Here is a 12,380-nt window from a genome sequence, read left to right as displayed (position 1 = left end):
GCGCCGGCCAGAACCCCCAGGGCTCGCGGCGAGCTTTTTAACTCGGGGGCTGGTGCCAAGGCTCCTGTCGGGAGCGCGGCCGCCGCGCGTCCCAGACCGCGTCTCGCTTGCTGAACTTCTGCGCTGAGCCGGGCGGGGGTCCCCAGTGGGCGGGCCCCACCCCTAAGGAGCGGCGGTGGGGTGGGCCGCGCCGGCCGATGGGCGCCCTCTGGACCCCTTCCTCGGCCCTAGGGAGCTCGGGGTGCTTCCCAGGAGGTGAGGGTTCCAGGGCTGACCTGGAATCGGGGTCAGTGTTCAGGCAGAGGGAAGAGAGGGGCCGGAGGGGACAGGATGGGTCCCCAGGGAGGGGAGAAGAGGGCAGGGCAGACCCCGCAAGCGCTGGAGGCCGAGAGAGGCTTTTCAGACTGGGATGACGCGATCGGAGTTGGGTCCACAAGGTGGACACCTGGACGGTGGGTGAAGGTGTAAGGCCCAGCCTGGGGCGAGGGCCACCAACCCGGGGTCGTGACTTAGGAGGGGAGTGAACAGGAGTTAGGGCTGTTTCCTGCTGGGCTGGGGGGGGGATGTCAGAGGGGGTCGGCCTGGNACCGTGTGCCGGCTCAGCGCCTGCAGCACTTCTAACACCTGGGGTTACCTGAGCGGTACCGGGCCCTGTCCGCCCACTGGGAGGGCATAGACCGACCCCGAGGGCAGAGCTTGCCCTCCAGGGGAGCACGCTTGACCTGCAGTGACACAGAACCAATGGGTCCTGCTGTTGGGAACCCCGCGAGGTGGGGGAGAACCTTCTGCCTCCGTTCAGTAAAGGGAGAGAGGCCTCCGCAGGCGGAAGGGGGGCTGGACGCCGAGACGATATAAGTAAAGACAGGCTCCTGGGAGCGTGAATGACGAGACAGAAGGGCACATAGCAGGGTGTGGACTGAGCGTTGGGGGCGGAGGGAACGAGATCAAGGCCACGTTCAAGGAACCCTGAGCCGCTGAGGGGGTCCGAGTAGAGACCTGACACGTCGGACTGATGGGAAAACTGATTGACGGATGGAAGCAGAGACGAGGGCCAGAGAGGAATTCACAAGCCACTGAAACGGGCCAGGCCAGGGCCTTGGAGGCCGGGGTGGAGGGAAGGGACCAGACGGGAATGAGCTCTCAGGGTTGAAACCACAACACTTGGATAATAACTGGGGGTCAGGGTTAGGGTCAGAGGTCACAGAGGCTTCCATCAACCCAGTTGGGGGGAGGGGTGTCTGTAACTGAGCTGGAGAAAACACAGAAAGGTTGTGAACTCGGTTATTGGCATCCCAGTGGGGTCATGGCCTAGTCAGGGCTAGACAGTGCTCTCTGGATGCTGGAGGGAGGGGGCAGGGGGCTCTGGCCCCTTTGAGACTCCGATGCACAGAACCGATGGTTTGTTCTAGAGAGGTGCACCTGTAAGATGTCCGATGCCGCTTTGAGGGGCCCACAGTCCCCCCCACCCTCCCGCTGCCCCCAGCACACCCACCACCGGCCCCGGTGAGCGGAAAGGTGGCCGTGGGAAGGAACAGGGAGCAGAGCTGTGCTCCTGGGCCGCGTGACCCGGGGGCAGAGGGTACAGTCCTGTGCCCCCTTCCCTCCCCCACCCCCAGTAAATTATCAGTTATTTGAGTATTTCATCAGCAGGTCCGGCTTCCCAGCACACACAGAATTTAGTTTCCGCTTGGTCACTGCTACTTTGAACACTGCAGGTGGGATCCTGCTTTTAGAAATGTTATTATACCATGAACAGATCTCTCTAGAAGACACCTGGCCCACCTGTTCCCAGCAGGGGCCCTCACTACAACCAGGCGATTCCCAGCTGTAAAGGCAGGACAGTAGGGTTCCTGGAGTTTTGTAGGAATCATTTGTATAAAAACAGAATCATGTTTTAAATGCAGGCATGGTACTTATGACCAAGAAATCCATGCAGAGTGACGAGGTCTCAGTCTTGTTTATAATCATCCCCTTTCCTGTGGGGAGACAACAGGTGTGTTCACACACGCCATCTTCCTCACGCGTTTGGGGCTCGGAGAAAAGGGTGATCTCTTATGAAATGCAGCTTTGAAGATGATTAAAAATAATTTTTTAAATGTTTTATTTATTTCTGAAAGAGAGAGAGAGAGAGCGTGAGCAGGGGAGGGTCAGAGAGAGAGGGAGACACAGAATCCAAAACAGGCTCCAGGCTCTGAGCTGTCAGCACAGAGCCCGACGCGGGGCTCAAACCCACGAACCGTGAGATCATGACCTGAGCCGAAGTCGGACACTTAACCGACTGAGCCCCCCAGGCGCCCCTGAAGATGATTTTAAACGATTGTGTTAGTTGTAACGGCTTGTCTCGTATGTGTGCCGCAAATAACAATCAAAGGTTGACTAAACGGCTGGGGAATAATTCAGCTTTTTTTCCGGGCTAGACGAAGGAGGGGCAGTGATCTAACCCCCCAAAACTCTGCTTCCCTCCTGGCCGGTGGATTCCATCCAGCATTCCCACCGGGGTAGCCTAACCAAAACCGCTTTCCTTTTTTTTTTTTTTAATATTTTTATTTATTTCTAGGAGAGAGAGAGAGAGACAGCGTGAGCAGGGGAGGGTCAGAGAGAGAGGGAGTCACAGACTGAAACAGGCTCCAGGCTCTGAGCTGGCAGTCAGCACAGAGCCCGACGCGGGGCTCGAACCCACGAACCGCGAGATCATGACCTAAGCGAAAGTCGGACGCTTAACCGACTAAGCCACCCAGGTGCCCCCCAAAACCGCTTTCCAAATCGCCGTACAGAGCAGCAAATGCCGATATTCACTTGAAAACGGGCAAGTGTTGGTTTTTGATTAAAAAGAGAGGATTTCGCAAGACGCAGAAATGTGATCTCAGCTCCCACACTCACCGGCTCAGCCTTCCTCTCCTCGGCACGTGGCACACACAGCGGCACACGCAGCGGCCGCGCCGGTGCTCTGCATACATTCTACGTTGGGAGAAGAATTACGAAAATCAGAGGACACGCAGCTGCCCCTAGAAAAGAAAACCATTTGATTTGCGTTTGAAGTTTGGCTTCCAAAGAGGTCGGTTCCTTATAAGCTTAGTTAAGGACAGGGCACGAGCACTGCACGGGCGCGGGCCATCTCCCGGCAGGTCTGGGCCCCTCGCTGCGAGCGCGCTCTCCGCCACTGCCCTTCCACGTTTTCCTGACATCCTCGCTGTCTCTCCCATCCGCGCACAGGCGGCGGCCAATGCAAACAGAGGTCATTTGTCCCGACGCTTCAGCGGCAGCAAACCGAAGAGCCTTGGGTATAATGAGACAAGACGATCGAAGAACAGACTGGAACATTCGCACGGCGGAATACTACCGGGTCAGCAAAACGAGCGACGGAGCGGAGTCTCCAGAACATTCTGTTGAGAGGCAAGAATGCACAGGAGGGGATCCACTTATCTGAAGTTCAAGAACAGGGGCCTGTTAGCCATGATGGGGTGGTTCCCCCAGGGGCGAGGGACTGGCCTGGATGCGGGCACCGGGAAACACCTGGCAACACACACATTCCACGTGTTGGTGTGGATGGTAGTCACGCGGGTGTAGACCCAGCCTGCCACGCGGGTGTAGACCCAGCCTGCCGAGGATTCGTGCCTCTTCCTGTATGTCACTTATCCGTCCGTAAAGTCTTGGGGGAAAAGAAACTGAATCAATGGTACCAGTGAGCAGGATAATTTGAGTTCTTCACCTCACTGGCTTTGGGGTTCCGTTCCTTAAAAACGTGCCTCTCAAGGCACCGCGGTGGCTCAGCTCTACGAGCTTTAAACAGGATTTTAAAGCTTTGCGCTTTCCCCTACTGTCCTTCCAGAGAACTAAAAAGAAGTGCTTGTCTTTCAAAAAACGAAAAACAGCCCTTAGCTCTTCGGAGGAGGGAAGGGAACTCATCCAAGGGCGTCTGGAGCCTGTGAAACATTTTCGTGTGTTGCTCATTTTCAAACCTCCTAGCGGTGGGTCGTGGGCGTCAGAAGCGTGTAGGGAAGTGCAGGGAGTCAGTACTTCAGGACGGAGACAGTGCTGTCTCTGCCCCAGGTTCTGCGTCGCGTGCGACCCTCCGGCTCCCTGGGGCAGCGTCTTCAAACTCGCCTACGCGCCATCTCTCAAGTTGCCGTTTGGAAGTGCGGTTCCGTCCGTCTGCTGATGGAGAGAGCTGGCGGGAAAGAAGCGTGTGATGTGCGCCGTGGACGCTCGGAGCATGAGAAGATGACCACCCTCGCCTGGAATTTAAAGCCTGTGGCCGTGACGCGCTCTCCCATACCGCAGGGGAGTGAAACCTGAATCACGGACCGCTGTGAGCAGCAGGCAGCCTGTTACTTGGTGATTTGGGAAACATCAGCAAAGTTTGAAACAAGGGAAGTTGGATTTCCATTTATTAGCAACTCCTCTGAGGTTTCATTTTGCATAGTAGGCAAATTAAACGACATATTCACTTTGTTCCTGAAAACGGTTTACAGAGGAGGAGAGGGCGAGAAGTTGGCACTGAGTTAGTGATTCCTTCCGGGGAGGGGAGCTGGTAAGGCCCCCTGAAAGATTAGGCACCCCCCTCAAGAAAGACTTCCCCCAAACTTTTAGGGAGCAAGCTTCAACCCTGAAAACTGCCAGCACATTTTACATGGGTGGGAGAACAGAGGCCTATTAGACATTCACACCTTAGTCTGAATTTCTTTCACTATTAACTTGCCTTATATATGTATCATCTGTCTGCACAAAAAAAGGCTTTGCTTTCCTCCTCCCACCTAACTTGGGAGCGATGAGGGGAGTGACAGCCCTGCTTTGGGTGAGGCGGTGGATGGTGAGGGTGGGGCTCTACCCACTTCCTCCTGGCTACTGGAGGGAGCTGACTCGGCCACCACGGCATCACGAGAACATCGCTGGATCTGGGAAAGACGGTGGTATAGGACAGGGGTCTGTGAGGGGCCAGACAGTGGGTAACTTCAACTCTGCAGCCCACACAGCCTGTCGCCGCTCCTCAACTTTGCCGTTGTAGCCTGAAGGCAGGGCCGGTACCTCAGCAAATGTGCGTGGCTGCGTTCCAATAAAACTTTATTTATGTGCCCAGAAATTTACATTCCCTATCCTTTTCACCTGTCACAAAAGAGTCTTCTTTCGATCGTTTTTTCCCCAAAACATTTTAAAAACGCAAATCCGTTCTTAGCTCACACGCATACCGAAACAGGCGTTGGGCCAGGTTCGGGAGCTGACTGGGTTTAAGCTCAAACCCAGACCGGATTTTCACTGTGCATTTTAGCCAGAAAGCCCGAACAGTGGTAATGGCGATGGTCCCTCCAAACCTCCCTGTCTACCAGGCGGCCAGGATTCAGATCCTGTTGTTCTGAACTCCGAGGAAGTACACAGAACCTTCCTTCGTGTTGCAGATGCCTCTTTAACTTAGCACCTCCAAGAGTGGGTTGGTAACAATCCCACTTCTTACTTACGTATTTTGTTCTATGAAACTTTCTGTGCTATTATATAAGGTAGAAGTATGTTGCAACATAGCTTGTCTTTTTGGAAAATAGGAACCACCTAAATGTGCATCCTGGTTACGTAAACCACGGTGGCGTCCGGCCGCACGACAGAGCATCTCGCGAACCGGGCGGCAGCGTCTTCCTGCTGTGTGTCATCCCTGGGGTGGAAAAGCGTGACCCCAGACCTTGGGCCACACTCAGAACAAAACAAAGACCTGTCCTGCGGGGCGTGCGTCCGAATGGCAAGGGAACTGCATTAACAACCTATAAAACCCGCATCCGTGCGTGCGTGTGTGTTTTACAGATATGTGTATACACGCATACCGCTTACATGTACACATGAGCCTTTATGGAAGCCCACCTTTTAATCTCCAAACCCTCTGTCAAGGGGAAATGACTAATGCGAACTTTGCCTTTCTATCCGTCAGTGCAACAAATAACCGGGGGCGCCTGGGGGGGCTCAGTCACACGTCTGACTTCTGCTCAGGTCATGATCTTGCTCCTGGGTTCGAGCCCCACGTCGGGCTCTGTGCTGACGGCTCAGGGCCTGGAGCTGCTTCGGATTCTGTGTCTCCTTCTCTCTCTGCCCCTCCCCTGCTCGTGCTCTGTCTCTCTCTCTCTCTCAAAAATAAATAAACATTTTTTTAAAAATGGCTGTTTACGCGGAGCAAGGAGAACTGATCACAGAACTAGTGAGAGGAGGTCGGGATTGAGAAAGCAGGTACTCGGAGCGGGAGCATCCATTAAAAACAGAGCCGTTGATCGGTATTGCATTCGGGGTCCCGGGTCGCAGGGTAAAGCGTGTTCCGGGATCACCCACCTGCCGGGCCTCCCGCGGTTTGTGACAGACGGAGATCAGAGGCTGAGCAGCTGTGAGCCAATTACGCTCTTGAATCAGAAGCATTAAGACGTGAAGGGCCACCGTGTCGGCAAATTATCTTAAGACCATCAAAATTTCAAACAAGGGAATCGGTAAAACGCAAGGCTTGAAAAGACTGTTCAATCATCGGTGCTGTTTAAGTGTTTAGTGTCAGAAACTATTAAAACCTGGACCTTGACTCTCCCCCGGGAGCCTCACGGCTGCCGATCGCGGGCCCTCGAGCTGCCGAGTCCGTGCAGGCAGACCTGCAGCTGAAAACACCTTCCGGCAACTGAAAGTCATAGTTTCCGTGCAACCTGAAAGCGAGATGCGAAACGGGAGCTTTTGTTCTAGAAGCATCGCGCGCGGTAATACTCGGTGAATAATGGTGGAGTCGCAGAAGCCCGTCTCTGAAGGCAGAAACGACCCAAGTGCCCATCAACGGGACCGGACTAACGTGGTCGATCCCCACGTACGCACGGGAGACTCTGACCCGGAGCCACAGCGCGGATGAGCCCCGAGGACGTCACACGCCATGAAATGAGCCCGACACGGACGGACAAGCCTGCATGATTCCACTTGTGTGACAATGGAGAGACCTTGTGTGAGTCCCCAGAGGGGCCACAGTCATACAATGAAAAGTAGGACGGTGGTCATCGGGGGCTGCAGGGGTGGCGGCTGAGAGCTTAGCGGGGACGGAGTGTCAAGGTGAAGGGTCCTGGGAACCGATGGTGGTGGCGGCACAGCACGCGGAACGGACCGAACACCACGAGACTGTCCATGTTACAGTGGTGGCAGCAGGGCGCCTGGGGGCTCAGTCGGTCAAGCGTCCGACTCTGGGTTTTGGCTCAGGTCACGATCTCACGGGTTCATGGGTTTGAGCCCCGCATCGGGCTCTGTGCTGACATCAGGGAGCCTGCTTGGGAACTTCGCGGTCTCCCTCTTTCTCTGCCCCTCCCCTGCTCATGCTCTCTCTGTCTCTCTCGAGATAAATAAATCAACTTAAAAAAAAGATTGCAATAGTAAATTTTATCTTATGTATATGTTACCACAATATTTTTAATTTTTTTAACCACAATTTTTAAATTTTTTTAAAATTTATTTATTTAAAAGTTTTTTTCAATGTTTATTTATATTTGAGAGAGACAGAGAGTGAGCAGGGGAGGGGCAGAGAGAGAGGGAGACAGAATCCGAAGCAGCTCCAGGCTCTGAGCTGTCAGCACAGAGACAGATGCGGGGCTCGAACTCACAGACTGCGAGATCATGACCTGAGCCAAAGTCGGACGCTTAACAGAGTCACCCAGGTGACCCCACAATCTTTTTTTTAAATCCCGTGTCTAAAACCCAGAGTAAATCAAGCCCTTGAACTAAAGGTAATTTTCAAAAACTGAGAAGTAGGGCATTGGGGTGAGGGTGAGACTCAGCCCTTCCCACGGGGTGGGGGTGGGGGGCGTAGCAGGAAAGAGAGATGGCTAAACGGAGCTGACAAAGAAGGAAGAGCAGAGAGTAAGAGAGCATGTTAGGGGCAGCAGAGGGGTCACTGGAGGGCCGGCCCGTGGCAAAGAAAAAAACCGAAGATCAAGGCACCAGCGACCAGGGCCCAGAGGAGGACAGAGGTGGGGAGGGGCCTCACTTAGACGAAGTCCCCTCAGCTCCCTGGGAGCACCCCAGCTGACCCCATCGGGGCCTCCTCCCCACTGACTTGTCTGTGCTCCCTGCCAGACGGACATCATCTGTGCCTTTGTACCCCATGGCGGGGCCTTGCACACACCAAGAGCTGTATTCACTGAATGAGGGAATGAATGAGTGAGTGAATGAACGAATGGGTGAGTGAATGAATGAGTGGATGAATGAATGAATGGGTGAATGAATCAGTGAATAAATGAATGAATGGGTGAGTGAATGAATGAATGGGTGAGTGAATGAGTGAATGGGTGAGTGAACGAGTGAATGAACCAGTAAATAAATGAGTGAATGGGTGAGTGAATGAGTGAATGGGTGAGTGAATGGGTGAATGAATGAATCAGTAAATAAATGAATGAATGGATGAGTGAGTGAGTGAATGAATGGGTGAATGGGTGAATGAATGGGTGAATGGGTGAATGAATCAGTGAATAAATGAATGAATGGGTGAGTGAATGAATGAATGGGTGAGTGAATGAGTGAATGGGTGAGTGAACGAGTGAATGAACCAGTAAATAAATAAGTGAATGGGTGAGTGAATGAGTGAATGGGTGAATGAATGAATCAGTAAATAAATGAATGAATGGATGAGTGAGTGAGTGAATGAATGGGTGAATGGGTGAATGAATGGGTGAATGGGTGAATGAATGGGTGAATGAATCAGTGAATAAATGAATGAGTGAGTGAATGAGTGAGTGAGTGAGTGAATGAATACAAGGCAAACGACTGACGGCGGTGGGTTGGGGTAACGGCTGCCCAAGGCTCTCGCGGCCACTGCGGCTGCGGGGCTGCCTGCACCCCCACAGGAGAGCTCTTCTCGTGGCTGCAAATGATTCACAGCTCGTCAGCTCGTCGTCTCGCTCTGGGCCCCAGTGGCAGCTTAGTGATGAAGGANCGGGGTGGCCCACGGCACCCACCTGCCACGAAGGCGGCTCGGTGAGAGCCAAGGGGCCGGGCCTGCGCCCGGGATCGCCGCGCTCACCACGGGACTTAGCCAACTACGTGTTTCAAATTACTTTAAAAACCGTGTGCTGGCCACTCCCCCCCTTCTGTGACCAGGAGACCTGGGGGAGCCGGGCGGCGGGGGGACAGGGAGGTCCAGACCCCTGACAGGGCGGGGCGTCCTCTGTCCAGAAGGGGGCACAAAGGTCATCATGAGGGTCTGGGCAGTTTGTCTCTGAAGCCCACGGGTAAAGGTCTCCTTTGAAATCCAGCTCCATGTTTTATTTTTTAAATGCTTATTTATTTAGAGACAGAAAGATAGGAGTGGGGGGGTGGGGCTCAGAGAGAGAGAGAGAGAGAGAGAGAGAGAATCCCAAGCAGGTTCGACGCTACAGGCACAGAGCAGGACTCGAACTCACGAACTGTGAGATCACGACCTGACCGAGCCCCCTAGGTGCCCCCCAGCTCCTCGTTCCGGTAAAGGAAGTAGAGTCATCACACGAGGCTCCAAAGGACAGGCCACGGGGCTCTCCCACCCTGACCTCTGACCCCCGCACCTGCCGCTTTCCCGACGTGGGGCTCGAACCCACAACCCATGAGATCATGACCTGAGCCGAAGTCTGACACTTAACCAACTGAGCCACCCAGGCGCCCCGGTTTTTACACTTTCAAATGGCTAAAAATCATCAATGGAAAGATACTTCCTGGCAATTTTTTGCTCTTTTAAGGGTCCAATCCTTCACCCCATGGCAGATTCTGATGGAAGACTAGTCATTCTCCTTGGAGAAATAAAGACATTTTTCAAGTGCTTGATCTCCGTTAATTCTGCTACTAGTTGGGAATATTACACTGGGAATATCAGCAAGGACTGTGTGAGAGACCTGTTTCAACTAGAGGTTTAGACGCCAGAGCAGGGCCCAGGAGACCCCCGGTGGTAGTAGAGGTTTACACTCCTTGCTGGATTCCAAACTCGGGCGCCTCTGCAAGCCTTTTGCCTGTGCACCTACTTCACCTTATTAATTTCAGGGACACATTAATTGCACCTCCCCATGAAACAGCCAAGAACTCACAGGAAGATCGTGGACCTCCACCCCCATTGCTGTGGCCTTCCAGAACCATCCAGGCTCCCACAGGCGCCGGCAGCCCTGTTTGGGGAGCTGTCAAATCCGGAGGCCACATCGACGAAAGGGCCGCCTGCGTTCCCAGCGTTTACCCACCTGCTTAGGTCTGTCTGTAGTTCAGATTGATTCTGCTTGTTTTCTAGGCTGCTCTGCGTTTCTGTTCCGTTCGCAAAAAATGCAAACTCAGATCTCAACGTTTACATCTCAGGATGAACATCAAGACGGAATTGGACCTGGGGCGCCTGGGGGGCTCAGTCGGCTGAGCATCTGACTTCAGCTCAGGTCATGATCTCACAGTTCGTGGGTTCGAGCCCCGCATCGGGCTCTGTGCGGACAGCTCGGAGCCTGGAGCCTGTTTCGGGTCCTGTGTCTCCCTCTCTCTCTGCCCCTCCCATGCTCACACGCGGTCTCTCTCTCTCTCTCTCTCTCCCCCTCTCTCTCAAAAATACACATTAATAAAAGATGGGATTGGACATAAATCACCAGAAATACGCACCTTCCCTACCTCATCCAAGTTTGCCTTTTATTTATTTAGTTTTTACTTATTTATTTTGAGAGAGAGGGAGACTCAGGCTCTGGGCTGTCAGCATGGAGCCCAACATGGGGCTCAAATCCACAAGCTGTGAGATCATGACCTGAGCCAAAGTCGAGTCTGACGCTTAACCAATTGAGCCCCTCAGGCTACCCCAAGTTTTCCTTTTAAATCAATATTTCCTGTGCACCTACTTGCACCTTATTAATTTCAGGGACACATTAATTCACCTCCCCATGAATTAATGGGACAGACACACCTGACAGAGACACACCTCAGCGGGTGATGAAGGCGGGTCATGTCAGTGGTCTGCACCCTGAAGCATGATGGGAAGGGGACTTTACCTCTGTGGTCTTCCTCCCCAAACCCCGTAGCACCACACACATTCTCGTGTTTTGGGGAGAAAAGCACCACCGAGTCCAGCTGGGGGACAGTCTACAAAACACCGCCCAGAGCTCCTCAAAAATGTCAAGGTCGTCAAACACAAGGAACGTCAGGGTCAGGGAAGCTGTTACAGCCCGGAGGGGCCTGAGGAGGAGGGTGGGGACTCTGTACTGTGGACGTGAGGTGGAAACTCAGGAAATGTGAGGATACAGACACTTTAGTTAAAACTAACGTAAGAATATTGGTTCGTCAATTGTAACAAAATGTACTGACTAACGTGAGATGTTAATACTAGAAACTGAGTGCGGGGCATATGGGAACTCTGCACCATTTTCAAAAATCTTTTCTGTAAATCTAAAAGTACAAAATGGAAAGTTTATTTTAAAAATGCCATCATTGAGTTTCAAAGAGCTCTTACATTTTTCCCACCTTTATTGCAAAATAACGATTTTCAGAATGTTCAAAGCTGCTAAGGAGGTCGGCTGGGGAGTGTGTTATNCGGGGCACTGGATCCATTTCCCCCTCTGTGTGCCTTCGGCTCCGTCCCTTGGTGACTGGTACAGTCACCTGCGGAAATATCTAGTTTGACTGGCTTTTTGTTTTTTCGGTTTTTCAAGCCCAGAAGAGGGGGAAACTTGCTTACTTATTTTCGCTGACGACTGGGTGACATACGCACAGACCCTGGGAAGGCCCGCGAGTTCCCCAGGAACCAGAACAAATCCGTGTTGGAGGCACCCGCCCTGCGCCCCCACCACCTGGTCGAGCCCTAGCACGTGTGCGTGGAATGAATGGGCAAACGTACGACAGGAGTGACAGAAGTGACAATTCAAGACGGCTCGGACTCCCTAGCAGTGCTCTTCCACCCCGGGACGGTTTCCTTTCCCCGCGAGGAGGCAGTGTGCGGACAGACGGGGCCCCGGGGCAGCGTGGAGGCTGCGGGGATGGAGAGGAGGACCCACCGGGTGGCTCTGCCCGGCGGCGGCTCCGGCCTGTTCCCATCGGCGCCTGGTGAGCAAACGTCTCCGGGGTAAAGCTTTGTGCGGAATCCTACTTAACCTTTCGCAGCCGCTGTAACATCTCGGGAAATTCCTCCCCAGTTGACCTCAGCACTTCCTCCCAGTGAGGACAGCGTGTCAATTTCCATCCTCAGTGTTCAATGTCAAGGCCGTACCACAGCCTCTTTATTATGTTCTAATATTTCCCGCAGCGGCTCTGCCTGCTTCCAATTTCAGGGAAATTACACTTAGATGAGCAGTAATTTCTGGGTATGCTAATAAGATCGAAGCAATTGTACTTGGGTCTCTGACTCAATATGGGGAGGTCACCTTCTATTTCCCAGTGACGGATGGACCCAGGCTTGCTATTATCGCAACCGT

Source organism: Crocuta crocuta, unplaced genomic scaffold (assembly GCF_008692635.1).
Source record: "Crocuta crocuta isolate KB4526 unplaced genomic scaffold, BGI_CrCroc_1.0 scaffold143, whole genome shotgun sequence".
Taxonomy (NCBI): domain Eukaryota; kingdom Metazoa; phylum Chordata; class Mammalia; order Carnivora; family Hyaenidae; genus Crocuta; species Crocuta crocuta.
The sequence above is the reverse complement of the archived record's forward strand: the minus strand, read 5'-3'. Positions refer to the sequence as shown.